The sequence below is a fragment of the Anabrus simplex genome, chromosome 1 (assembly GCF_040414725.1).
Source record: "Anabrus simplex isolate iqAnaSimp1 chromosome 1, ASM4041472v1, whole genome shotgun sequence".
NCBI lineage: Eukaryota > Metazoa > Arthropoda > Insecta > Orthoptera > Tettigoniidae > Anabrus > Anabrus simplex.
Window position 1 is genome coordinate 820,421,718 of NC_090265.1, and position 26,198 is coordinate 820,447,915.

At 41.8% G+C, this 26,198-nt stretch overlaps 1 protein-coding gene across 3 annotated transcripts in view; it reads left to right on the plus strand.

The window, feature by feature from the left end:
* Positions 1–744: 744 nt before the first annotated feature.
* The window catches only part of LOC136873834 (toll-like receptor 2), a 195,501-nt gene continuing 170,047 nt past the window's right edge, over positions 745–26,198 (plus strand). For all 3 annotated transcript variants that reach the window (XM_068227608.1, XM_067147110.2, XM_067147102.2), the window contains exon 1: positions 745–1,720. The gene's annotated coding sequence lies outside the window, so the exon portion shown is untranslated. The remainder of the gene's footprint in view (positions 1,721–26,198) is intronic.

The window sequence follows — 26,198 nt, forward strand, 5'->3', positions numbered from 1 at the left end:
TGTATACGTTTAGATGACCAATGAAAACTGCTTCATCGTGTCCACAAATGTTAGAAACGTGTTTAAATTAACTTACAGAAACAAGCCAAGACAAAAATGTGACGGGTCATAAAAATCCGAGCCCTAGTAATAACGATATATGCCGGTCCACGGTGTAGGGGTAGCGTATCTGCCTCTTACCCGGAGGCTCCGAGTTGGATTCCCGGTCAGGTCAGGGATTTTTCCTTGGTTCTGAGGGCTTTTTCGAGGTCCATCCAAACTACACGATAACAATTGAGGAGCTATCTGACGGTGAGATAGCGGCCTCGGTCTAGAAAGACAAGAACAATGACAGAGAGGATTCGTCATTCTGACCACACGACACCTAGTAATCTGCAGGCTTTCGGGCCGGACAAAGATCGCCTAGTAGGCCAAGGCCCTTCAGGGCTCTTGCACGATGGGGTATGGTTTAGTAATAAATATATGGTAACACTGTAAATATGACATGTATATACAGACATAAGAATACATGAAAACAAAACCTACGCCCTGCAGATGCTTTTTAAATGAAAGCTTCAAGTGTCTTTAATTGAATAAACAGAGGTAAGGATGTCGCTTATAAGGTAATGGGATTGGTATTGTCTTTAGTACGTACGGTAACTCAACCAACCAAGACGCGCACGCGAGTTGGTTGTCACTATCCAGTGTGTGGGGGGACACACCTGGTGGGTTTGCCAGCTAGTCAGTCGCTCGCTAGACCTGCTACTACGCGCACCGCAGTTCTTACACACAACACCTGTGGATTGTCAGGACGGTACGGCTATTTCTTGCACATTTCGCGCGCCGCGCTGTGATGCTTATTTGTCAATTCAACTACCGCTCTCACACACAGTTTTCTTAACGAAGTGAAAAAGTGAATAACGAATCAGTACATTCGAATGCAAGTATAATAGTGGAACTGATGAGAGATAAGCTCAGAATGCGTCGCAATGATCAAACATAACTATTTAATTGGCTGTTATTGAGATGCGGTTAAAATATTCACAGCTGTCAAATGATTAATGCTAAAGAACTACCATATTAAAACCATATTCTACTAGATATTAAAAGAAAAACAAATGCGTGTCGGACGATGTGTTTATTCGTTACTTTCAAAGGGAAATTGACTGTGCAAATAATTCAGAAAGGCCTGAAGACAGAAAAATGGCGTTATAGGACTATGTCACGATAAACTTTATTTGAATACAGAAGAGACTGTTATTAAAGTATATAAGGTGATTCATTGTCGTTCAGCACTAAAAAGGAATATTACATTCAGGTAATTAATCAATTTCAAGACATTCTGTGCTTATGTCTTCACATTACTATAAATTCGCTGTGTCATTTGTGATCTCTTCGAAGACCGTTAAAAACCGTTAGAAGACTCGAAGGAGGAACTAAGTTGTTTTATTCATAATGTGACTTTGACCGTAGTTCATGTTCTGGCGCTATTAAAAATTCGTGTCGTACTTGTGTGTGATCACAGAGCATGTTGTGTATTCCCGCTCCCCTTGGCACACGTGGTGTGGTAGTTGTAGAACAGTTGTTGTGTACCTGCCAAAGGTGACGAACTGTATATCTACCGTGAGAAGAAACGATTGTGGATGCACCTGTGTTTTGTCGGTTACAGGACGTGCTGCGCAGTGTCAGCACTGGAATGCAGTGACGTAAAGGATACGCGGGAGCATTCTTCAATGATGTGGTAAGAATGTTCAACAATATACTTACTTATCTAAAATTCCTTCTAATAATTGACGTCATAATTAGGACTACACTGTTATACTTTTGGCCCTTAAACAGGCCACAAAGATATTGAATTGGGCACTGAAAATTGGACGTAAATATTTTCACGATCTTCTTCTTCTTTCAACCGTTTTCTTATTCTTAATAGGGTCACCACTTAAATGGTTTTCGTAGTAGTAATAATAATAATAATAATAATAATAATAATAATAATAATAATAATAATTACTTTTATGTTATTTGGAAACGTCAAAGTGGTAGAATTTTGTCCCGCAGAAGTTCTTTTACGTGGTGGTAAATCTACCGACATGGGGCCGACGTATTTGAACACTTTCAAATACCACCGGACTGAGTCAGGATCGAACCCGCCAACTTGGGCTCAGGAAGCCAGTACCTTGACTGTCTGAGACATTTAGCCCACCAGTACCTTGACCGTGTGAGCCACTCAGCCCACCAGTACCTTGACCGTCTGAGCCACTTAGTCCTCGAGGGGTTTTGTCAAGTTTTATGGCCGAATGCCCTTCCTGACGCCAACCCTATGTGGGGGGAGGGATGTTTTCACCATAGCGTGTTTTTGTAATGTGGAATGTAGATGAACAGTTTATTGAGATGAAAACAAACTCCCAGTCTCCAAGCCAAAGGAATGAGCCATTTGTTGTTAAAATCCCAAGCCCCACCGGGAATCAAAACCGGGGCTTGTACACTGACCATTCAACCAAGGAGCACGACTAAACTTTCTTCAACTTATACCAAATATTTCTGGGGTCGCTGGAGTTACTCAGGCACAATTCTTTTTGTTTTAATCACATGAGTTAAAGGCCGAATGCTTTTCCTGACGCCACATAATTTTTCAGCTGAAAATTCCAATCCAGGATCGACTGAGATTCGAACCTGGGCTGTCCCGGTGTAAAGTCACCAGCTGAGCTATTGCGTTAATCACACTCTACCCTCCCCCATCTATCTTCCATATACTTGTCCAACATACCTTCTAACAAACAATCCTCAGAGTTTTAGGCTTGAAAAATCTAGTTAACTGTGCTGCAACAATGTTTTAAAATACGTTAAAAAATTAAACATTTCTTATGAAAACATAATGCATCTAATACGTTTTTCATAACTATGAAATGACACGAGGTTGTAAATGAAAAAGTGTATTTATAATATTTTACTACCTGAGCCTCCGTGGCTCAGGTTGCAGCGCGTTAGCCTCTCACCGCTGGGTTCCGTGGTTCAAATCCCGGTCACTCCATGTGAGATTTGTGCTGGACAAAGCGGAGGCGGGACAGGTTTTTCTACCGGTACTCCGGATTTCTCTGTCACCTTTCATTCCAGCAACACTCTCCAATATCATTTCACTTCATCTGTAAGTCATTAATCATTGCCCCAGGGGAGTACGACAGGTTTCGGCAGCCGGCACAATCGTCTCCTCGCCGCTAGATGGGGATTTCATTCATTTCATTCCTGACCCTGTCGAATGACCGGAAAAAAGCTGCGGATTTTCATTTTACTAACCGACCTTACTCGCACCCGTTTAGAGGACCCTCCACGTACCTCATATACCAGCTACCGAGGGATTATGCTCGTATGGTATAGTTGTATTAATATCGTATAAATTCTTACATTGTGTTAATAATAATAATAATAATAATAATAATAATAATAATAATGTTATTAGCTTTACGTCCCACTAACTACTTGTACGGTTTTTGGAGACGCGGAGGTGCCGCAATTTAGTCCCGCAGGGGTTTTTTAACGTGCCAGTAAATTTACCGACACGAGGCTGACGTAATTGAGCACCTTCAAATACCACCGGACTGAGCCAGAATCGAAGGCCAGAAGGTCAGCGCCTCAACCGTCTGAGCCACTCAGCCCGGCACATTGTGTTTACAATAATTATTATTAATAACAATGTACAGTTATCATTTGTCCTAACAGAGTTTAAAATGTATCTTCTTTATATAAAAATGGACGTGTGTATGTGTAAACGGCACATCTCCTTAAACACTGGCGCAATTTCAACCAAACTTGCTACACTTGTGACTTACTATCTGGAGGCGAGCACTGTGGGGGTAAGCCATCCCTATCACCCTCAGGGGTATGGGGTCGGGTGGGTTAGGTACAAATAATGATTGAAAATAGTGGTCGGGTGGGTTAGGTACAAATAATGATTGAAAATAGTGTCGAATCCATAGTTTTCGGAATCGCTGAGATGAATAGTACCACTCCGGATTTTTTAAAAAATTTCAAGTCCATCACCCTTTTTGGGTGGGGAGTGAGGGGGGAGTGAGACATGTAAATAATTGAAAATAGTGTCGAATCCATAGTTTTCGTGGTCGCTGAAATGAATAGTACCACTCCGGATTGTTTTTAAGTCCAAGTTTATTCCCCCTTCGGCATAGGGGGTGAGAAAGGATGAAAAAATAAAATTACCAAAATGACCGAGTTATGGATGTATGTGTGTATTTTCCAGCAGAGCTGTCAAATAAACTTGGTACAAATATTACTTACAATCTGCGAAAAATGCTACTGGAGAAAGACACCCCTAGAACTCCCAGGGGAGGGGGTAAAATATAAATATACCTAAAACGACCGATATTAGTTTCGAATCCATAGTTTTCAGGATTACTAGAGCGATTTCAACGAAATTCGGTGCACATACGACTTACTATCAGGAGACTAACCGCGTTGGGCGTAATATACCCCTAGCACCCTTAGTGGTGGGGGTGAGGGGTGAGATATAAAAATAATCGAAAATAGTATCGAATCCGCAGTTTTCGGGCTCGCTGAGATGAACAGTGACACTCTGGATGTTTTAAAGTCCAAGTTCAGCCCTCTTTGGCATCGTGGGTGAGAAAGGGTGAAAAACTAAAATGACCAAAATGACCAACAATTTGTTACAAATATTACTTACTAACTGTGAAATATGCTGTGGGGGCAAAAACGCCTAAAAGCCATAGGAGAGGGGGTGAAATATAATTAAAAACGCTCAATAATAGTGTTGAATCTATAGTTTTCAGGACTACTGGAGCGATTTCAACCAAACTTGCTAAACTTATGATTTATGACTTACATCAGAAGATAAACGACATGATGTCCGGCTCCATGGCTAAATGGTTATCGTGCTGGCCTTTGGTCACAGGGGTCCCGGGTTTGATTCCCGGCAGGGTCGGGAATTTTAACCATAATTGTTTAATTTCGCTGACACGGGGGCTAGGTGTATCTGTCGTCTTCATCATCATTTCATCCTCATCACGACGCGCAGGTCGCCTACGGGAGTCAAATCAAAAGACCTGCATCAGTCGAGCCGAACTTGTCCTCGGACACTCCCGGCACTAAAAGCCATACGCCATTTCATTTCAACGGCATGATGGTATGACATCCTTAGAACCTCCAGGGGTAGGGGTTGGAGGTTGTGAGATATAAAAATAATTGAAAATAGTGTCGAATGTGTAGTTTACGGAGCACTGAAATGAATAATGACACTCCGGATGTTGTTTAAGTCCCAGTTGAGCCCAAATCGGCAGGTGTATGAGAAGGGGTGAAGAACAGAAAATGTCCAAAGTGACCGAGAGTATGTTCCAGCATAGCTGTCAACTAAACTTTGAACAAAGTTTATCTGTGGGGGCAAGACATCCTTAGAACCCTTAGGGAAGGGGGTGAAATAGAACTAAAACAGCCTACATTAGTGTTGAATCCATAGTTTTCGGGACTACGGGAGTGATTCGAACCGAACTTGGTACACTTAAAACTTACTATCAGGAGACAAACTGCTTGGAGGTATGGCAAGCCAGAACGCGTGGGGGTGGGAGGAGGTGAGATATAAAAATAATCTACAATAGTGTCGAATCCATACCTTTTTGTTCGCTGAGAATTAATTGTGACACTATGGATGCCGTTTAAGACAAAATTGAGTCCCAATCGGCAGGGGGGGTGAGAACGGGTGAAGAAAAGAAAATGCCCTAAGTGACCGAGTTTATAGACGTATGTGTGTATATTATAGCATACCTCTCAACCAAACTTGGTACACATGACTTATTATCTGAAAAAATAATACTATGGGATAAGATACCGCTAGCACCTCTAGGGGGCGGGGTTGAATTATAAAAAAAATGCGTAAAGAGGGGTGCAATAATAATAGACAATAACAAATATTAATGTTCAGTCCATATCTCCGCATGTCATTGAAGTCAGTATTCAGCCCCCATCGGCATGGGGATGAGAAGGGGTGAAAAGGAAAATATCAAAAATTACCGAAAGTACGCATGCATGTGTGTATTTTTCCAGCATAGCCCTCATACAGTATTGGTACACATACGACTTACTATCTGAAAAAAATATTGGAGGAAAACACCCCTAGCACTCCCGGGGGTGGGGGTGAACTATAAAAATAATCGTAAACGACTGATATAAATATTGAATCCATTGTTTACGAGGTCGCCGAGTTGAACTGTGACAGGGTGGTAGTTAAGTCATACTTCAGCCGCAATCTTAGGTATTAAGTCGAAGTCGCAGGGACACTCCATGCACTTTCTAGAATACTTTCTGCCATGTAAGCGTATACACTAAGGGCACAACTTACTCTTTCTCCTCTGTTAATACTGAAGGTAGTGACTTATATGTAGAAGGGGTTAAAAATTAATGTAAAAATGACCGAGATTATAGATGTGGGCATGCTTCAGAATAGCTACCAACGAAACTTGGTACACATGTGACTTACTGTCTGAAAAAAAAAATACTATGGTGATGAAACATCCCAACCCTCGCTAGGTATGGGGAATGGGAGGGGTTGATATGTAAAAATAATGGAAAATAACCTATATTAATGTCGATTCCATTGTTTATGTGTTCCTAAGATGAATTGTGACGCTCTGGATACCGTTGAAGTCCACGTTCAGCCTCCATTGAGACGGGGACTGAGATGGGCTTAAAAGTAAATAGTCTGAAATAACCGAGATTAGAGTTGAATGCGCTGCTTTAGAGGTCGGAAGGCTGATTGGTGACAGTCTCAATGAAGTTGAAATCGTGTACATTGTATCTTTAGTGCCACGGGTAAACACACATAGTCGACACTTATTAGTTTTTTGAATGGATCAATCTAAAACTTGAAATCAAACACAAATAAATAACTCTAAAACTACACAATAGACCGTAAAGTATCAATCAACATGTCGAAAATTCATTCCATTCACACATAACTAACTGGTAATACAAATCTTAAAGGAAACATTAAAAAACTATCCGGGCAACGCCGGGTACTACAGCTAGTACATATATATATATAAACGAAACATGCAATATAGGCTTATTTTCAAAACTATATATAGGTTGATATTTTAGTGGTGGCAAATACTTATTTTCCTAGCATAAGCAAAAGGTTCTAGGTTTTACATTTCTACGATGTAGCATCATGTGGCCTCAGGATGGGCAACCGGCCTTATACACCTGGCGAAAACAAGTGCAATGTGTTCTCAGCGACGCGGAAGCATTTCGATACCTTCGGCACTGCCTAATCTCTGGATGGTGCAAAGAGAGCGATCGATTGCCTGCAGAACGTCTTCGCCTGAACGGAAGCAAATCCCACACAGTGGTTCCTTTATCTTAGGTATTGAGTCGAAGTCGCAGGGACATTTAATGCACTTTCTAGAACACTTTCTGCTATGTAAGCGTATACGCTAAGGGTACAACCTTACTCTCCGGCTCCATGGTTAGCGTGCTGGCCTTTGGTCACAGGGGCCCCGGGTTCGATTCCTGGCAAGGTCAGGAATTTTAACCATCATTGGTTAATTTCGCTGGCACGTGGGCTGGGTGTATGTCTCATCTTCATCATCATTTCATCCTCATCATGATGCGCAGGTTGCCTACGGGAGTCAAATCAAAAGACCTTTACCTGGTGAGCCGAACATGCCTTCGGACACTCGCGACACTAAAAGCCATACGCCATTTTATTTACTGAAGATTGTGATTTATATGTAGTTATTTTCTAAGTCTTGTGCTCGATTCACTTTCGCTAACCATGCATTTATTCATAACAATAATTGTGCTGCTCCTCTGAATTATTCTGAACTTCGCTAGAGTTTGGTCTTTATGGGAAACTAGGGCGGATGGGGCGAGTTTTGCTATGAAACTCAAATGATCGTGTCTATTTAAAATGTATGACCTTTTTTTTTTGTTACCACATGTAGGTTAGCTGTTAGAATCCACAACCACTTCTATCTCATTTTCAGTTTTTAAAACATGGATAAGACTAGTTTTGATACGCAACGCCTCTGGTATTAATTGCATGCTGATTGATAAGTGTACCGAGCTCGATAGCTGCAGTCGCTTAAGTGCGGCCAGTATCCAGTATTCGCGAGATAGTAGGTTCGAACCCACTGTCGGCAGCCCTGAAAATGGTTTTCCATGATTTCCCATTTTCACACCAGGCAAATGCTGGGGCTGTACCTTAATTAAGGCCACAGACGCTTCCTACCCAGTCCTAGCCCTTTCCTGTCCCATCGTCGTGCGACGTAAAGCCAACAGAAAAAAAAAAAAGATTGATAAGTAACAGGTAACAGGACATTCGAACGTGACTGTCCCTTTCCATTCTTTGTTAGGACGCATATTTTGGAATATAGTGGATCACTGTGTGTAAACTATAGGATAGGGAAAAGCATGTTCAGTTCGAAAGTGAAATAGTCCAAGATTACATTATAACAATGATGGTTATAGAAAGCGAATAAGTTCATGGAAAGGCACTGAAAGATACAGGAGAAAGATAAGAAATACCATTCCGTGGTAATTGAAAGTTCGTCGTACGAGGCCAAGAGTGTGCCATTACTCAAGCGTTGTAACTCGATAAGGATTTCTCCACAGACAAAGCGCTGCCAGTACCCGCATCACTACTAGTACACTCTACAATTAACATTACAGATAACGTTTAATTGGACAAAATATGCCATACATAATGCATTTATTAGCAACTTAGTAATATAGGCAAATGCCTATTAACATGGAAACTATGGCAACCGGAGTTCATCTATGTTTACTAAATCAGTAGCGCCATCTTCTCACTGTGCGCTCTTTTCCTGTTACTAAGAGCTGCGGAAAAGTTTTGTATCAAGTGAACCCCGTTCTACTCCTCATTCCAGAATTAAAATCCTTGAACTGGCCGGAAAACGAACCCAGGGCCTTGGAATAAGGGACAGGCACGCTACCTCTATACCACAGGGCTAGATAATAATAATAATAATAATAATAATAATAATAATAATAATAATAATAATAATAATAATAATGTCCACCTTTGTGGTGTAGTGGTTAATGTGATTAGCTGCCACCACCGGAGGCCCAGGTTCGATTCCCTGCTCTGCCACAAAATTGGAAAGGGGTCCACTCAGCCCCGGGAAGTCAACTGAGTAGAGGGGGTTTCGATTACCACCTCAGCCATCCTCGAAATTGTTTTCTGTAGTTTCCCACTTCTCCTTCAGGCAAATGCCGGGGTGGTACCTAACTTAAGGCCACGGCCGCTTCCTTCCCCTTCCTTGTGTATTCCTTTCAATCCCCCCCCCCCCAATATCCTTATAAGGCCCCTTCAGCATAGCAGGTGAGGCCGTCTAAGCAATGTACTGGTCCGTCTCCCCAGATGTATACACGCGATCCAAAGTCTCACGCTCCAGAACTCTGCCCTTGAGGTGGTAGAGGTGGGATCCCTCGCTGAGTCCGAGGGAAAAACCAACCCCGGAGCGTAAACAGATAAATAAATAAATAAATAAATAAATAAATAAATAAATAAATAAATAAATAAATAAATAAATAAATAAATAAATAAATAAGTAATAATAATAATAATAACATGTTCTTTCGTCCCACTGTCAAATTTGACGATTTTCGGAGGCGCAGAGGTGCAAGAATGTTGGTCCGTAGACATTTTTTTACGTGCCGATAAATCTACTGACGAAGCTGGCGTAGCATTGAATGGGACCGAACTTCCGGACTTAAACTCTACTGTCTGAGTCACTTAGTCTGGCTTTAGGTTAAAAAGGGGACAAGGAGAGCTGGCCGTGCGGTTAGGGGGGCGAAGCTGTGAGCTTGCATCCGGGAGATAGTGGGTTCGAACCCCACTGTCGGTAGCCCTGAATATGGTTTTCCGTGGTTTCCCATTTTCACACCAGAAAAATGCTGGGGATGTACCCTAATTAAGGCCACAGCCGCTTCCTTCCCACTCCTAGCCCTTTCCAATTCCATCGTCGCCAGAAGACCTTTCTGTGCCGGTGCGACTTAAAGCCAATTGTAAAAAGTTAAAAAAGTGCTCCACAATAATTTTCTTAAATTCTCGACGATGCGCGCTTTTTCCAATTAAATTAAAGCGAAATGTTTACCTTATTATAATCTACACACAAGATTCTACTCATACCTTACGGGAGGCCTTAAACGTTCTTGCACCCAACTGAGTGTAACGACGAACGACAGACTTATCAACACTCTCCTGCTGCGAAAACTGACTTGCATTGCTGACTACGCCTTATATGAGGATAATGTCGCCTTTGTTCTGGTGAATTTCGCCCCGAATGGCATATGATTGATTGTGTCAACCACAACGTTGTGGTTTCACACCTGTAACTCCCTTTACCCATCGATCATAAATCGACGGCGCCTTCGTGTCAAGATCTGAAGTTCAGTAACAAAAAAAATATAAACGTGATTTAATGTAGTAGAAAAATATGCGGAATATGTTTATAAATGACTAGGTCCTATGTATACTGACCTTAATTTTCACAGATCTTCATAAGCAGACGATTAAATATTTCACGTACTGAGAAAGTATGCCCCTTATAAGATTGTATGTAACGTTTTTAACAAAGACGAGTTTTTTATTAATTCAAACCTGTATATTTTTATTCAATTCCACTGTCCTAATGAGAGGGATGACCCAATTTATCCTTAATTTTTATGCTACGTTGGTGTTTTACACACTGCAATTCTTACTAGTTTTCCAATGTTGAGTTTGGCGCGCAAAATATTACAAACACAAAGCACTACACTAAATGTGGACAAACTTGCGCGCGGTTTCGTCTTATATTATTAGTTAGGGAAATACGTTCACTACGCGCGATCTCGAATATTCACCTGATGAAGCTGCACACCCGCTATACGGCGAGGGCAGGTAAGTGTATCCACAAAAGAATGGTCTCACGAATATCAGAGAATGAAAGACATTATAGACCTCACAAATATATTGTTCGCAGAACGAATCCGCGATAGTTCGATTTATCGTCCATATGCGCATGTTTGGTTGGCAACTAGTTTGAAACGTGACGAGCTAATTTCCACTACGAACGGAAGTGGTTGGAGACGTTAGCTATTTTGAACCAACATGTTGTGTACTCTGTGAGCTTCAGAAATGAATTCGGATTTTATTCGTAACTTCAACGTTAACAATGGATGAACGTGGTAAGATAACAACATGAATGACTAAATAGTATTTATTAGTTGAAAGTCTGTACATATACTGTACTTAGACATAAATACAGAAGTGGGGTTATATATATATATATTTTTTTTTAATATTTGGTCAATTTGACTTATTTTGTAGGTTACTTGAGCAACTAATCACGGCCGTGAAGTAATTCTCAGGTCAGTTGTGAAATGAACATAGATGGCACTGGGTGTGAGCGCGCATATTCTGACTCGCTGATGGAAAGAGTTTTCGTCCACGATTGGAAACTTCCAACGGTTTGCTGATGGTTTCCAACAGTTTGAAGACCTTGTACGAACAAGACATTAGTAGTCAGCAACTCTAATGATCGCTACTACGAACGCGAATTTGAATGTCCGCAAGCGTTTGATAGTTGGCAACAGTTTCTAACTGTTCTACGAACAAAGTTATAATACTACCGAGCGAGTTCGCCGTGAGGTTAGGGGCGCGCAGCTGTGAGCTTACTTTCGGGAGATAGTAGACTGGAAACCAACTGTCAGCAACCCTGAAGATGGTTTTCCGTGGTTTCCCATTTCCACACCAGGAAAATGCTGGTGGTCGTACCTTAATTAAGACCACGGCCGCTACCTTCCCATATTTACGTCACCGAAAAACTTTGATGTGTTAGTGCGACATTAAACCGCTAGCAAAAAAAGTTATAAAGTAAAAAATATATCACCTGCATGAAATACGTAAGCAGCTGGATACGATTAAGTGTAATTTCAAATGAGTCTATTTGCACTCAGCTATCGTATTTGATAGATTAAAATGGCGTTCTGCGGTTAGGGTCGAGCAGCTGTGAGCTTGCATCCGGGAGATAGTGGGCTCGAACCCCACTGTCGGCAGCCCTGAAGATGGTTTCCCGTGGTTTTCCATTTTCACACCAGGAAAATGCTGGGGCTGTACCTTAATTAAGACCACGGACGCTTCCTTCCCACTCCTAGGACTTTCCTGTCCCATTGTCGCCATAAGAGCTGTCTGTGTCGGTGCGACGTAGGCCTAAAGCAAGTAGAAAAAAAGAATGGCGTTCTGCGATCTGATGAACGGAATATGTATCTATTGGAAAATGTTAGGAGCAAAAAGATTGTTATAGAATTATATCATTTAGCAAAGTAACAACGTTGTATTAGAAATATTAAAATTCCGGAAATTGCGTCACGCATTACCTCTTTTCAGAACAGCAATAATACGTAACCAAGAGTAACCGATATCATCGCAGAATTGTAGTGTACATCCGGCATTCGTAACGAGGTCACTATGCGTGTAATGGGTTTATATTGGTCATGAAACCGAATGACACGAGGGATGTGTAAAATAATGGAAAAACATAATATAAATATTGTGTTTAGTCTCTCAGTCCTCAGTCCACAATTTAAATCTCTGAACTGGCCGGGAATCAAACATGGGAACTTCAGATAGGAGGTCTACCACAGTAGTTGAAAGGGCTTTAAAGAGGATTATAGCTACATTTCCTACATTTCGTCTCCTAAGTATTACAACCATTGGCTCGGGTTCGATGCACTAAGTTTCTGGACACTGAGTGCTAAACACTGCTCGTAGAAGATCGAAAATGTCAAAAATGGTTAGCGAAGTCAAGAAGAAGGTAGGAGAGTGTCCGTCTTATGATGTTCGAGAATTCAAAGTCATCTCGTTTGAGATATTTATTGTGCTCTTAATTACATTTGAGACATTTAAACTCGCTTTCTCCGGTAGGGGTAGGCGTGACTTTCAAAACTTTTCGAAATGTTCGATGCCACACAGTCTTTAACCAATCTCCTTGAAATTTTCTGAGTATGCTACAAGATTGATGCGCGACCTCGGTGTAAAAACCGGTGAAGTCTGAAAAGTAAAATTTTATACGAGACAATAAAATCATTCCAGAACGTCCAACTGTGCATGAATATCAAATAAAACTGTTCACACGAAATGTAGGATAATTATTGGGGATGTTATCTGGTTACCAATGTTTTTGTACTTTTCGTTTTTTACATAGACACTTTTTAGGATGACCTCGGTGCTGTTTTTTGTCCCGAAAAGAAGCAGTGCAGTATTAGTCATGCAAAAACGGCATTTATTTGTTAATTACTTGAAAAAGAAACTTAAAACCCGTTTCCCTCTCAGTTTAGTTTCCAAATAAGACAACTGGATCGTCAATCATTGCAAATGTGGAAATCTTATACAGTACATAAGTTTATTTGCATACGCATTTGTATACACAGGCATTTGCATTTTATTTCCATGTTAAGGGTAATACAGAAACATGACTAATAAAACGACACAAAAATGGCAAATGACATGGTTAGGATTCTACATCTTGCAGTTGTTATATGACCTTTTATTCACTTAAATTATTATTTTTTCGTTCTGTCGTACTGCATGACTTAACACTTCGGCACATATTACTGTGAAAGATTTTGCACACCTTTAAATTTAGTTATCTTGATCGGCATTGGACTGTGGTAGCAACTAACATGTCAAAGCACAACACATACAATTTTACACGTGCTGCAGGGACTTGTATTCGTACTGTCCTTCATCACAGTTGACTGTTACTACCATCTAGCAAGAGAGGGTTTCAGAGCAAGATTGAGTCAAGTCCCGGCAATGCAAATTCATGATGCAGTCAAGCCCTTGTCAACGGCAGAGACGTTGCTTAAAGGCGAACGTGTCTGATTCTTTTATCAAACGTGTGGTATCTATTTCTATACTCAACACATATAAAATGTTATTTTTCAGAAACAGTTGGACTTGACCGGTTTGTGCACCGAGGTCCTCAATTTTAAAACTAATAAACACTGATTCAATTGCGGTTCGGACGGAATTTTCTAACGAGTAAGGTAAACCTATCACTTTAGTGGTTTTTGCGTACAATAATTTATTTCACACTATGGTGAAGTTTTTAAATGAATTATTTAATTATAAATAGCCTAATTTGGACACTTCGCGACGCAAATTCTCCATGCTTGACTCATACAGTGAATTTTTATTTTATTGTGTGTGTTGTTATGAAATGTATGAGAGATGTGTACATGGGGTTATGTGGTACCTAATAAATGTTATTCGAAGCAGTGAACAGTCCACTAAGATACCAAAGTCATGAACAAACATGGTTCTCTGGTCTTAAATTAATGAAAGTAATACGAACTTTATGATATATTGCGATATGGGTGATGTTTATCCGTCGGATAGCTGGGAATGCAAAGATAACATTTTTCGTGTAGATGGGTACGGAACTACAGTACTACAATGAGGCGGAGAAACAATGCAACAAGGTTAACTTTGGCATTCGCTGATTCATAATCTCCCTGATTATCCGTGTTTACATTAGTGTGGAGTTCAACCAATCAGAGACAATTTCTAATAAAAGTGTCCTGAAGGTAGTCAGTGTACCGCAAAGTGCCATTATCCGTACACTTATGAATACGCAAAGAAGTCAATTTCATCAATAATGTCTCTCCTTATCGTTCTCTCAATTCTGAGGATCGTGATCTCCGAGGAGGCTGTTGCTCAGTTATCTCCACCTCTTGCAGTCCTCGGCCAGACGTGTTGCACCAAAGATGTTCGACCCGGTTATACTGTTAATAATATTCTACCTTCGAGTGGGAACTCATCCACTTGTCGGCAACATTGTCAAGAATGATCAGTTTTTTATGCTGTCATTCCCACGTCGCATAGTGTGTCCATTGTAAATCTCTTTGTTTACATATTGATGATAATCTGATTCTGAGGTTGAGCTGTTTTATAATGGAATCATGGGTGAGAAATGCTGCCCAAGGTATTTCATCACAATATGAAATAACATTTACATTGGTCTATAATAAAACGACGGACATACTTAATACTTTCAGCGTGTCTTCAACGGTGAAATCTTGTGATCACCGAGCTCGATAGCTGCAGTCGCTTAAGTGCGGTCAGTATCCAGTATTCGGGAGATAGTGGGTTCGAATCCCACTGTCGGCAGCTCTGAAGATGGTTTTCCGTGGTTTTCCATTTTCACACCAGGCAAATGCTGGGGCTGTACCTTAATTAAGGCCACGGCCGCTTCCTTCCCACTTCCAGCCCTCTCCCGTCCCATCGTCGCCATAAGACCTATCTGTGTCGGGGCGACGTAAAACAAATAGAAAAAAAAATCTTGTGATCTTTACTAAGCTAATATTTTGGTGATATGGTTAGAGTTGATAGGATTAAAATTAGGATTTAAGAATGTCCGGAGTGTTTTTAACGGTATCGGTGTGCACTCAGCGTCGCAAGCTCAAATGAGATAAGGGGATTCATATTCTGAGACACCCTGCAAGGATTTTCTCAGTGGTCTTCTACACCAAGATCTGGGGAGTATCGGAGTAGTTCTTAAAATACTGTACTTGACCACTTCTTTTCAAATTCTAGAAACTTATCAATAACCTTACGTACAGGAACCACAGGCTCTCCATCAAATATCACTCACTTGACACTTTGCAGAGCCTTTAACTTCGACGTACACTGACTGTCAGAGCAAATGCAACACCAAGAAGGAGTGGTCAGAACTTTATGCCAATTGCAGGGTAGACTGACGTCACTGAGGTATACTCATGATGTGAAATGCGCCGCTGTGCTGCGCACGTAGCGAACGATAAATGGGACACGGCGTTGGCGAATGGCCCACTTCGTACCGTGATTTCTCAGCCGACAGTCATTGTAGAACGTGTTGTCGTGTGCCACAGGACACGTGTATAGCTAAGAATGCCAGGCCGCCGTCAACGGAGGCATTTCCAGCAGACAGACGACTTTACGAGGGGTATGGTGATCGGGCTGAGAAGGGCAGGTTGGTCGCTTCGTCAAATCGCAGCCGATACCCATAGGGATGTGTCCACGGTGCAGCGCCTGTGGCGAAGATGGTTGGCGCAGGGACATGTGGCACGTGCGAGGGGTCCAGGCGCAGCCCGAGTGACGTCAGCACGCGAGGATCGGCGCATCCGCCGCCAAGCGGTGGCAGCCCCGCACGCCACGTCAACCGCCATTCTTCAGCATGTGCAAGACACCCTGGCTGTTCCAACATCGACCAGAACAATTTCCCGTCGATTGGTTGAAGGAGGCCTGCACTCCCGGCGTCCGCTCAGAAGACTACCATTGACTCCACAGCATAGACGTGCACGCCTGGCATGGTGCCGGGCTAGAGCGACTTGGATGAGGGAATGGCGGAACGTCGTGTTCTCCGATGAGTCACGCTTCTGTTCTGTCAGTGATAGTCACCGCAGACGAGTGTGGCGTCGGCGTGGAGAAAGGTCAAATCCGGCAGTAACTGTGGAGCGCCCTACCGCTAGACAACGCGGCATCATGGTTTGGGGCGCTATTGCGTATGATTCCACGTCACCTCTAGTGCGTATTCAAGGCACGTTAAATGCCCACCGCTACGTGCAGCATGTGCTGCGGCCGGTGGCACTCCCGTACCTTCAGGGGCTGCCCAATGCTCTGTTTCAGCAGGATAATGCCCGCCCACACACTGCTCGCATCTCCCAACAGGCTCTACGAGGTGTACAGATGCTTCCGTGGCCAGCGTACTCTCCGGATCTCTCACCAATCGAACACGTGTGGGATCTCATTGGACGCCGTTTGCAAACTCTGCCCCAGCCTCGTACGGACGACCAACTGTGGCAAATGGTTGACAGAGAATGGAGAACCATCCCTCAGGACACCATCCGCACTCTTATTGACTCTGTACCTCGACGTGTTTCTGCGTGCATCGCTGCTCGCGGTGGTCGTACATCCTACTGAGTCGATGCCGTGCGCATTGTGTAACCTGCATATCGGTTTGAAATAAACATCAATTATTCGTCCGTGCCGTCTCTGTTTTTTCCCCAACTTTCATCCCTTTCGAACCACTCCTTCTTGGTGTTGCATTTGCTCTGTCAGTCAGTGTATATTATTGAAAGTTTATCAGCTTTTTCTCAATAGGCTACCACTGGGCCCAGTTTTGTTCATATCCATAGTGAAGGATCCAAGACCTCAACAGACGAGGGTTGTGCGTTCTTCTGTGTTGTATCTCAGGTATCAAGAAAGTACTCTTTACCTCAAGAGACGTCCATCGTTACTGCAGAAATTTTAGCTATCGATTCAGCCATTAGGTATGGAATTCTTCACTCCCGTAAGATTCTAATACTTTCTGATTCACAATGTGCCCTTGAAAAGCTACATCATTCACGTTGGAACCTGTCAACTCATCAGTCTGCATTAGACAGTTTGAACTTAATCCATACCGCCCAGAAAGCAGCTCAAGAAGTAGGCCTACATCTCCTATGCTCTGCAATTTCTCAATATTTATCAGACTGTAGTTGATTCTTTTTTTTTAACCACGAAGATCTATAAATGTGTGCTTGCTCACAGTATAAATACTGACCGCATGTCTTCGGAGACCGAATGCCATTAGTAGTATACCGATATATTAAACAAGAGGCTTTTTTAAAGAAGGGACAACAAGCACACAAGCAAGTAGAATTTACTCTGTTATTCCAAGGTCATTTATCAACTGCTGTGACATAAACTCTTGTAGTTTAAACAGCAGGAGACTGACTGTCGTTGTCACTGAAGTATATCGCTGGAGATATTTAAGAAGGCCATTTGTTCTAGCAACGTGACATGTGGTTTGCTATGCGGTTCACCTGATGTACAGACGTGGTATATGACATACGTCGTTGTAAATCATTAGCTGCTTTCATAATCACTTACGGTAAGACACGAGAAAGTTAAACATCAAAAGTTGAAGAGTTCAGTCAGGTGACGTCGATTTTCATCAACTACCTCCCCCCCCCCCCCGAAAGTATTTTCGCCAGGTTATTACACGTCCGTTACAGAAAATGTCTGATTTATAATGCAATCGAAAGCGATTATAACGACTCCGAAGATACCTCCAATTAACCTATTTATGCCCGGAACTTATTTTTTGAAATTTTAAAATAAGAATCATTTTATTAAGTTAAAATCGCATGTATTTACTACATATACAGTCATTTTTGCCAATATGATTTGTTTGGGGTACAAAACGGTGGTGGGTATGAAAGTGCCCATTGGTCACGAGTTCTACAAGCATACCATGGAAGGATATTTTGATTACAAAATCTTGTTGATAATGATAAATTACACTTATTTGCAGTTAAATGGCTGTCTTATTTCAATTCAAGCACTATTTTACAAATATTTCGTTAATTCTTTGCTCGATGGTGTGTTTCAAAGTGCACCTACACACAAAGACACTTCATCTATTGCAACTAATGTCTGAATATAGTCTCAAGGCAAACAAATCTAAGATTTTCACCAAGTTTGTATAGAGAATATGACACAAAAGTCTTAGTTCTTGTAATATTCAGCAAGGCAATGCCTGTGAAGTGGAACTTGGCACCTCTCACAAGCCATGACTGTCTTCACCTTGCGACAAAGGGCACATCTTCTTTTTGCTTACCCCGTTATGATGAGATAATAATAATAATAATTTCGTGTGGCTATTTCTAGCCGGGTGCAGCCCTTGTAAGGCAGACCCTTCGATGAGGGTGGGCGGCATCTGCCATGTGTAGGTAACTGCGTATTATTGTGGTGGAGGATAGTGTTATGTGTGGTGTGTGAGTTGCAGGTATGTTGGGGACAGCACAAACACCCAGCCCCGAGCCACTGGAATTAACCAATGAAGGTTAAAATCCCCGACCCGGCCAGGAATCGAACCCGGGACCCTCTGAGCCGAAGGCCAGTACGCTGACCATTCAGCCAACGAGTCGGACGTTATGATGAGATGACCTCCATGAGTCTCTCGAGCAGGTTTGTTTACCCTATCAGAATACCGCATTGGTCCTGGTGTCTTCGGAGGTGTGCCATATTTCCGGAGAAGTGTTTGAACACATACAGTATGCTCCTAGGGATATTCTATGGGATCTCGCAAGCAACCAAGCATTGTTCATGCACACATTAAATAACCAAAATATTATTGGTATGTACCTCTTCTTCCCGCGGATGGAAACCCAGTTTGTTCGCTACGTTATTTCCCATTAGATCTACCCCACCCATATATAAGTTATATTTGTTTATCACCATGGGTTGAGGTACAGTTATTCTACTTTTCCCTGCTATTGAGTATCTTGTGACTTGTTGAAGAGGGTATATGCCCGATTCATTGGATAGAATGAAAACTGTATTGTTGTCCATCCATGCTATAGCGACGATGTTCTGTTTGGAGGCAACATAGGACACCTAATCTCCTCTCTTCCACTTCTTCACAATGTTTTCGTCAGGAAGAGGGCACTTAGCAACTCGGTTTGACCGTACAGTACCCGTTCTTTTCATTCCTTTTTTCCCAAGTTCAGATATCCATTTCGCACTGGTGAAAAAAATATCGAAGTAAAAAGAGAAACACAGTATTTGTATAAGAACCTATCAAAGAATCACAAAAGGTAAGCACAACAGATTCTCCAAATCCCAGTTTTGGATTACTGACCACACTCAGCCCTTTACCCTGATAGAGATAAACTTTCAAGCAATATCCATTCTTTTGTGCCATTACACAAGCTTTGAACCCAAACCTAACTGGTTGCAAGCGTAAGAACTGCTTACAGCCATGTCGCCCGAAATAGGGAATCATGGATTCATCTATGGATATGTTATTTTCACTTGTTGCATTCACCATGAACTGTTCATTGAGTTTTTCCAACAAAGGACGAACTTTAGCGAACATATCATTTGGAATAATATTCACTGTCGAATTTTGAACATCTGCGTTCTCCTAAAACATTCGCCTGCGTGGGAGAGGGACGTATCCGCTAAGGTAGATAATGCCTATAAAGATGTATATATCTTCCATTGATAGTTGAAGAGCTGGATTATTTCGTTGTGTTGCATACTGCACTGTGTCTTTCAATAATGACAGGATTATTTCAGGCGTCAAAAATGTTTCCAAGGACGCTAACCGGTGAGAAGATTCAGTCAAGTGGGACGTAGTAGAAAATTTGATCTGCGGATCTTGTGGTGTTAATGGTGGAAACGGAAGGTCACCCTTCTTCCACTGGAAGGAAGTAAACTCGATGCTGTTTCTTCTGTTGTTGCCGGAGAAGTTGAACTTTCATCAGTGGTGGTGTTCAGTGAATAATTGTCTGGATTTTCTTCATCGCTAAACTCTCCCGCATGTATAATCTCTATTTCAGAAGGGGCCCTAAGTTAATTGCTTGATAGTCTGTCTGGGTCATTACAAATTTCATCACCAGAGACTTCATCTGAGCCACCACCTTCAGGAGGTCCAATAAAAACATCAGGACCAAGAACATCCGGCGAATCCAGATTCTCAATCTCCTCGATTATCTCTGCTAGAGTCAAATTCCGTGTGCTGGAAAAAATATAATGAGATATAATGGCAATATTCTGTGCACAAACACATGGTTCTTCATAAACAGGCTAATTATACTTCAAAACGCAACAGAAAAATTAAACAGCACACTGACATCAAAATAAATATTCTTCATAATTGATAGTTTGTATTATGTGCTAAATAATTGACGAAAATCATATTTTCAAGCATGCTGTGTCGGAAATGTTGGAATTACATTGGTAAATAATGTCTAATAAAGTTCAAACAAAGTTGTAAGACTCATGTCCAATGGGCACTTTCATGCCCACCTTAAGTCATTTGTATCATAGAATCACGCTAAGTGAATATGAAAACAATATAATGACACTGGCATCATTGCACATCCTAGTATGATCTTTCTCAGCTATTAGTTCAGCTACACAGGTGATAAAGAGCTTATGAAACTTACCTCCACTTTGGAGCTTGTGATGGCATTCCAAACGTCCTTCTTTCCCTGTAACTGTCAAGAAGTGATCAAAAACAATTGTTGCTCGGCGCGCACACATAACAGCTCATTGTCATGGCTATTTCTCGCTGACAATGCCCAGTTATATTTAAAACATTGTAGACTTGTCTAATAATTAAATTTCCAAGAGGGCGCGGAAGTGCCCATTGGGTATAATGTTATTTGCTGTACGTCCCACTAACTACTTTTAAAGGTCTTCGGAGACGCCGAGGTGCCGGAATTTAGTCCCGCAGGAGTTCTTTAACGTGCCAGTAAATCTACCGACACGGGGCTGTCGTATTTGAGCACCTTCAAATACCACCGGACTGAGCCAGGATCGAACCTGCCAAGTTGGGGTTAGAAGGCCAGCGCCTGAACCGTCTGAGCCACTCAGCCCGGCCATTGGGTATAAATGGGTTAACGATCGTTATAGTCGCACAAACCGGTCTTTTCTGTTTGTTGCTAAAATGCCATACCGCGGTCTTCGCTAATAAATGAGACGTTCTCTCTGCCCCTCCAAATTGTATAAAATCGCTGTGTGATACAAGCAATTCCTTCGCGATGCTGACGTTCGTTACCCCGTTTTGTAACCGCCATATTAAGTGTGACTTTTCTTCGAAATTAAACACTTTCTCTTGCGTCATCTTCACTGCGAAACTTGCCTTGAATATTTAACAGACAGGATGAATGGAAATCTACAGACTACTGAAAACAGGAGTTTTGAGTTTTGAAAATACGCTGTACATTGTTGTCACCAATCTTCGTACGCATAACAAAACAAAAATCAACATTGGACATTGTAGTGGATACATTTCCCCGAAAAAAAAACTGATAAAAATAAGCTGTTTTATACGATATGTCTTAATGTCGTACTAAGCGATTTCCTTAAGTACAGTATTTACACAGTATATAGAATTCAGACGGGGCCGTTAGATTTCACCGTTATATCTAATACAAGCTATGTCACAATAACGTTTTGGACGGTATTTTTTAATTCCAGGGCTCTGTATTATTATTATTATTATTATTATTATTATTATTATTATTATTATACATATCCACATATCGGTACACTTCCTCGCCACGTATCCTCGCCTGACCGCGCGGCGTGCTGCTTCCACAGGGCAGTCTCACTCAGCCGCTGCTGGAAGTACAACTATTCCTCTTGGTCAACGTTAAAAATATCCTTAACGGAATGTTGCACTATGCTAATCTGAGGCCGCTCTATCGACTGGGTACATAAAATTACACCTTGAACAACATTTCAATAGCAGTGAGAAACAAGCCGGCGTTTTCCGTTGACAATAGAAATATATTTATTTAAAGTTAATTACAAGTAGGACCAGAGGTCCCTTTGGCTGTAACTAACTGCCATTTTAACTTATATGTATCAGTTAATAATATACAAAATCTAATAAAAAGTATACATAAAAATGAGTAAGATACATTTTCCTACTGAGGATAAAAAAAATTAGAGATTTACCACTTCATGAACATAGACTATACTAACAAGAAAGAGAAGACATAAGAGAAATCTAAGAATTTTAATGCCGAGGATGAATTGAAAATAAAACTGAGCATCTAAAATGTATCTAGGAGATCATGATATTTTGTACTATTTAATTAATTTGGTGAAAATTCACTTACATGGCTTTATAAGTGGAAAGGTAGCGGTATTTTAGGCATTTTTTCTGAGTCCTGGCACTACTTCACTGTATTTTATATAGTTTAAGGTCATTTTATAATTGAGAGGCAGTGACAATGAACGACTTACTGCACTTTACCGTACGATGCTGTGAAAGAGTGTTAGCTGTAAACCTATTGTCCCGATCATGCACTTGATTCATCTGAACAAAGGACTTAGTCAAATATGAGGGAGCATTAGATTTTAAAATTCTGAACAGTAAGCAAGCAGCTGAGTATAATCGTCTATCCCCAAGTTTCAACCATTCTGCGGCTTTGTAGTAAGATGTTACATGACAGTCTTTACGAATACTGAAGACGAATCGCACACAGGAATTCTGAACTCGCTGGAGTTTGGTATTATATTTCTCTGAGATATCGCTGTAAATTACAGCGCCGTAATCTAAAATAGGAAATACCGTAGTTTGGATCAATATCTTTCTAACCGAAAAGGGAAGAAACAGCAAGATTCGTCGAAACCGATGCAATATACCAGACACTTTCTTAACCAAATGCTTGGCATGGAAGGTCCAGGAAAGAGTATTATCCATAAGAATACATAAATTCTTAACACATTCCTGATACTTGACTACATAACCGTTTACAAATACTGGAGGAATGTCCCTGTTGAAATGTTTTATTTCTTTCCTATTTGCTTTACGTCGCACCGACACAGATAGGCAACGGTGGGACAAGAAAGGGCTAGGATGGCCTGTTGAAAAGATTTGATACATTTCTTCGATATCCTAGAAAAATAGCTAAGGTTTTGTTTTCATTTAATAGTAAATTATGACTTAATGTATATTGATGTAGTATTTCTATATCTAGATTAATTTTACTAATACTTTCGACGACAATGGACGTCGCATTACGTACTTGATGAGCATTCTTTGTATAGGCTGATTTTACCTACAAATTACAAGCACGAAATTGAAAATATCTTCCGAAACACCAAAGAAAACTGTCTCCTAGGTGAGACACCCGGTATGTTAATATGTTAGGGGGAAACTTTCCAGTTTTTCGTTTGTAAATATCGTATATAGAATTTGTTTAAGCCAATGTCCGTAGTCATTCGAAGTCATTGTGGAGGTTTTGTTTCAGATAAACAACCTTGGTGCAGTTCACACCCGCTTTTTTTTTTTGCTTTACGTCGCACCGACGATGGGACAGGGAAGGGCTAGGAGTGGGAAGGAAGCGACCGTGGCCTTAATTCAGGTACAGCTCCAGCATTTGCCTGGTGTGAAAATGAGAAACCACGGAACATCATTTTCAGGGCTGCCGACAGTGGGGTTCGAACTTACTATCTCCCGAATACTGGATACTGGCCGCACTTAAGCGACTGCAGCTATCGAGCTCGGTCACACCCGCTTAACCGTTTTCGGAGCGTTAGGTAAGGCCCGCAGTGTATGTACTACTGTACTACTACCACCAATCGTTTTCATTCTTCCCCTGAAGGGGTAGGCGGACCTCCTAGACGGTGACGCCGTCTCTCAGGCCAGGAAATATGCGGAGAATGTGAGAGGGTTGACGGCCGTGGCGTACACTAGGAACTGTCCCAGCATTCGCCTTAGTGCAGGAGAATGGAAAAACACGGAGAACCATTCACAGAACAGACGACGGTGGGGACCAGCCCCTCTCCGTCTCCTTAATACAGAGGCGTAGAGCCATGGCAAAGCCGTGACCACTCGTTCTCTGCTCGGTTGGCCGGTCGGAGTGTAGAGCTGTCGGACCACGGATCAACCGTGCCCACTTGTGGGACGAGATCCATTCTGCATGCGCTGACGTAGCGTATGTACCAGTACACAGACTCAAGTAGAGTACACGCCCTGGGAGAGAAGATAAAATTATCATCCCCTATCTAAATTCGAGGGATCAATTTTGGTGAACGCTGTAGCCCAAATTACGGACATTACAGATTATTACAATTATTTTATTTAGTGCAAGTCGAGCAGAAAAGATGAAAATGCACAGCCTGTTTCCAATCATTCGACCGGATCAGGGATGGAATGAATGGAGCCCCAGTCTCGCGGCGAGGATTAATGTCGACGAGACAATGATTAATGACTGACAGATGAAATGATATTGGAGAGTGTTGCTGGAATGAATGATGACTGGGAAAACCGGAGTATCCGGAAAAAACCTGTCCCGCCTCCGTCTTGTCCAGCACAAATCTCACATGGAATCACCACGGAACCCAGTGGTGAGAAGCTGGCACGCTGCCGTCTGAGCCACAGAAGCTCCTCTTAAGTCCAATTATAAAAGGCGACCAAAGGTTTGCAGGTAAATGACGCCCAATGTGCGGCAAATTTTCCTTTTCTTCTTCTATTACCGCTTTTCCAACATCTGCGGGATGGCTATCCATGTGTATTTGGTCCTGTTTTACGGCATGATGCCCTTCCTCACGCCAACACTATTACGTGTTTCTGTGGTTGGATGGTAGTGTGGTGTGTTGTCTCATTATGAACAGGGAAGTGTTGGGACAAACACAAAGAGTCAGTCCCCTTGCCAAACGTGATTAAAATCTCTGACCCGACTGGGAATCGATCCAAGGACCTCTGCACTGAAGGCCTCAACGCTGACAATTCAGCCAGGGAGTCGGACAACGTGGAGCAAATATCATACTGATATTATTAAAGCATAGCAAATTTAGTATTGAAAATAAATACGTCGGTTGGTGTTTTCTGAAGGCACATATCAGCAAGAGAACGCCAACGTGCGTCTTCGGTGCTGCAGAATTGTAAACACCTGTCGTGCGGCCTCCTTGCCACATTTGGACAGGCCGCCATTGTCAGCACAGCGCAACAGCAAGGCCAAGTAGCATACCATGTTGCATACTGAAAACCTGATTATTTTCAGATATTTGTAACTTTACCAAGCATCCGAATAAACAGAGAACAGCTGAGATGTTAGAGAACTGAGCGCGTATTCAACCACCTTTAGGTGACTTCTCAACAAATCATTAAGTCTGAGCGTGTGTAGGCAGCCTCTCATACTTCCGACTTGCTTTCCGGAGACGAATCTGTTCAGGCAAGTACAGTATCACAGAAATCTGCGCGTGTATGTGTGTACACACTTCTTCGTACCCCATATAACGAAGTATCCCGATTCTCGAAACCACCTTCTAGGTCACTGAACCGTCTCCCATGGTTCATGTACTGTGGTATAGCTATAGGAACCCTCACTACAAACCATATTACGCACAAAAGTTTACCGCCACAGATAATGACTTCCTTTTAAAATCCTCGTGTTTGAAATGAGATGAACATACTGTCCAGGTGGTAGGATTCTAGGTAACATCTCTTCGGCCACCGGCCAAAGTATATGCGGTTGAGTGAACATAAATAACCACGTTTCTATGCCTTTCAGAGTTCAGCCTCTGAATAACCGGAGCACCTTCATAACCCTCTACTTGTAACTGTGACCCCTTCTGTTCTACCGAGCGGGTCAACTGTGTGTTTCGGATTATGTACATGTAAGATTACTTTGAAGATATGGTA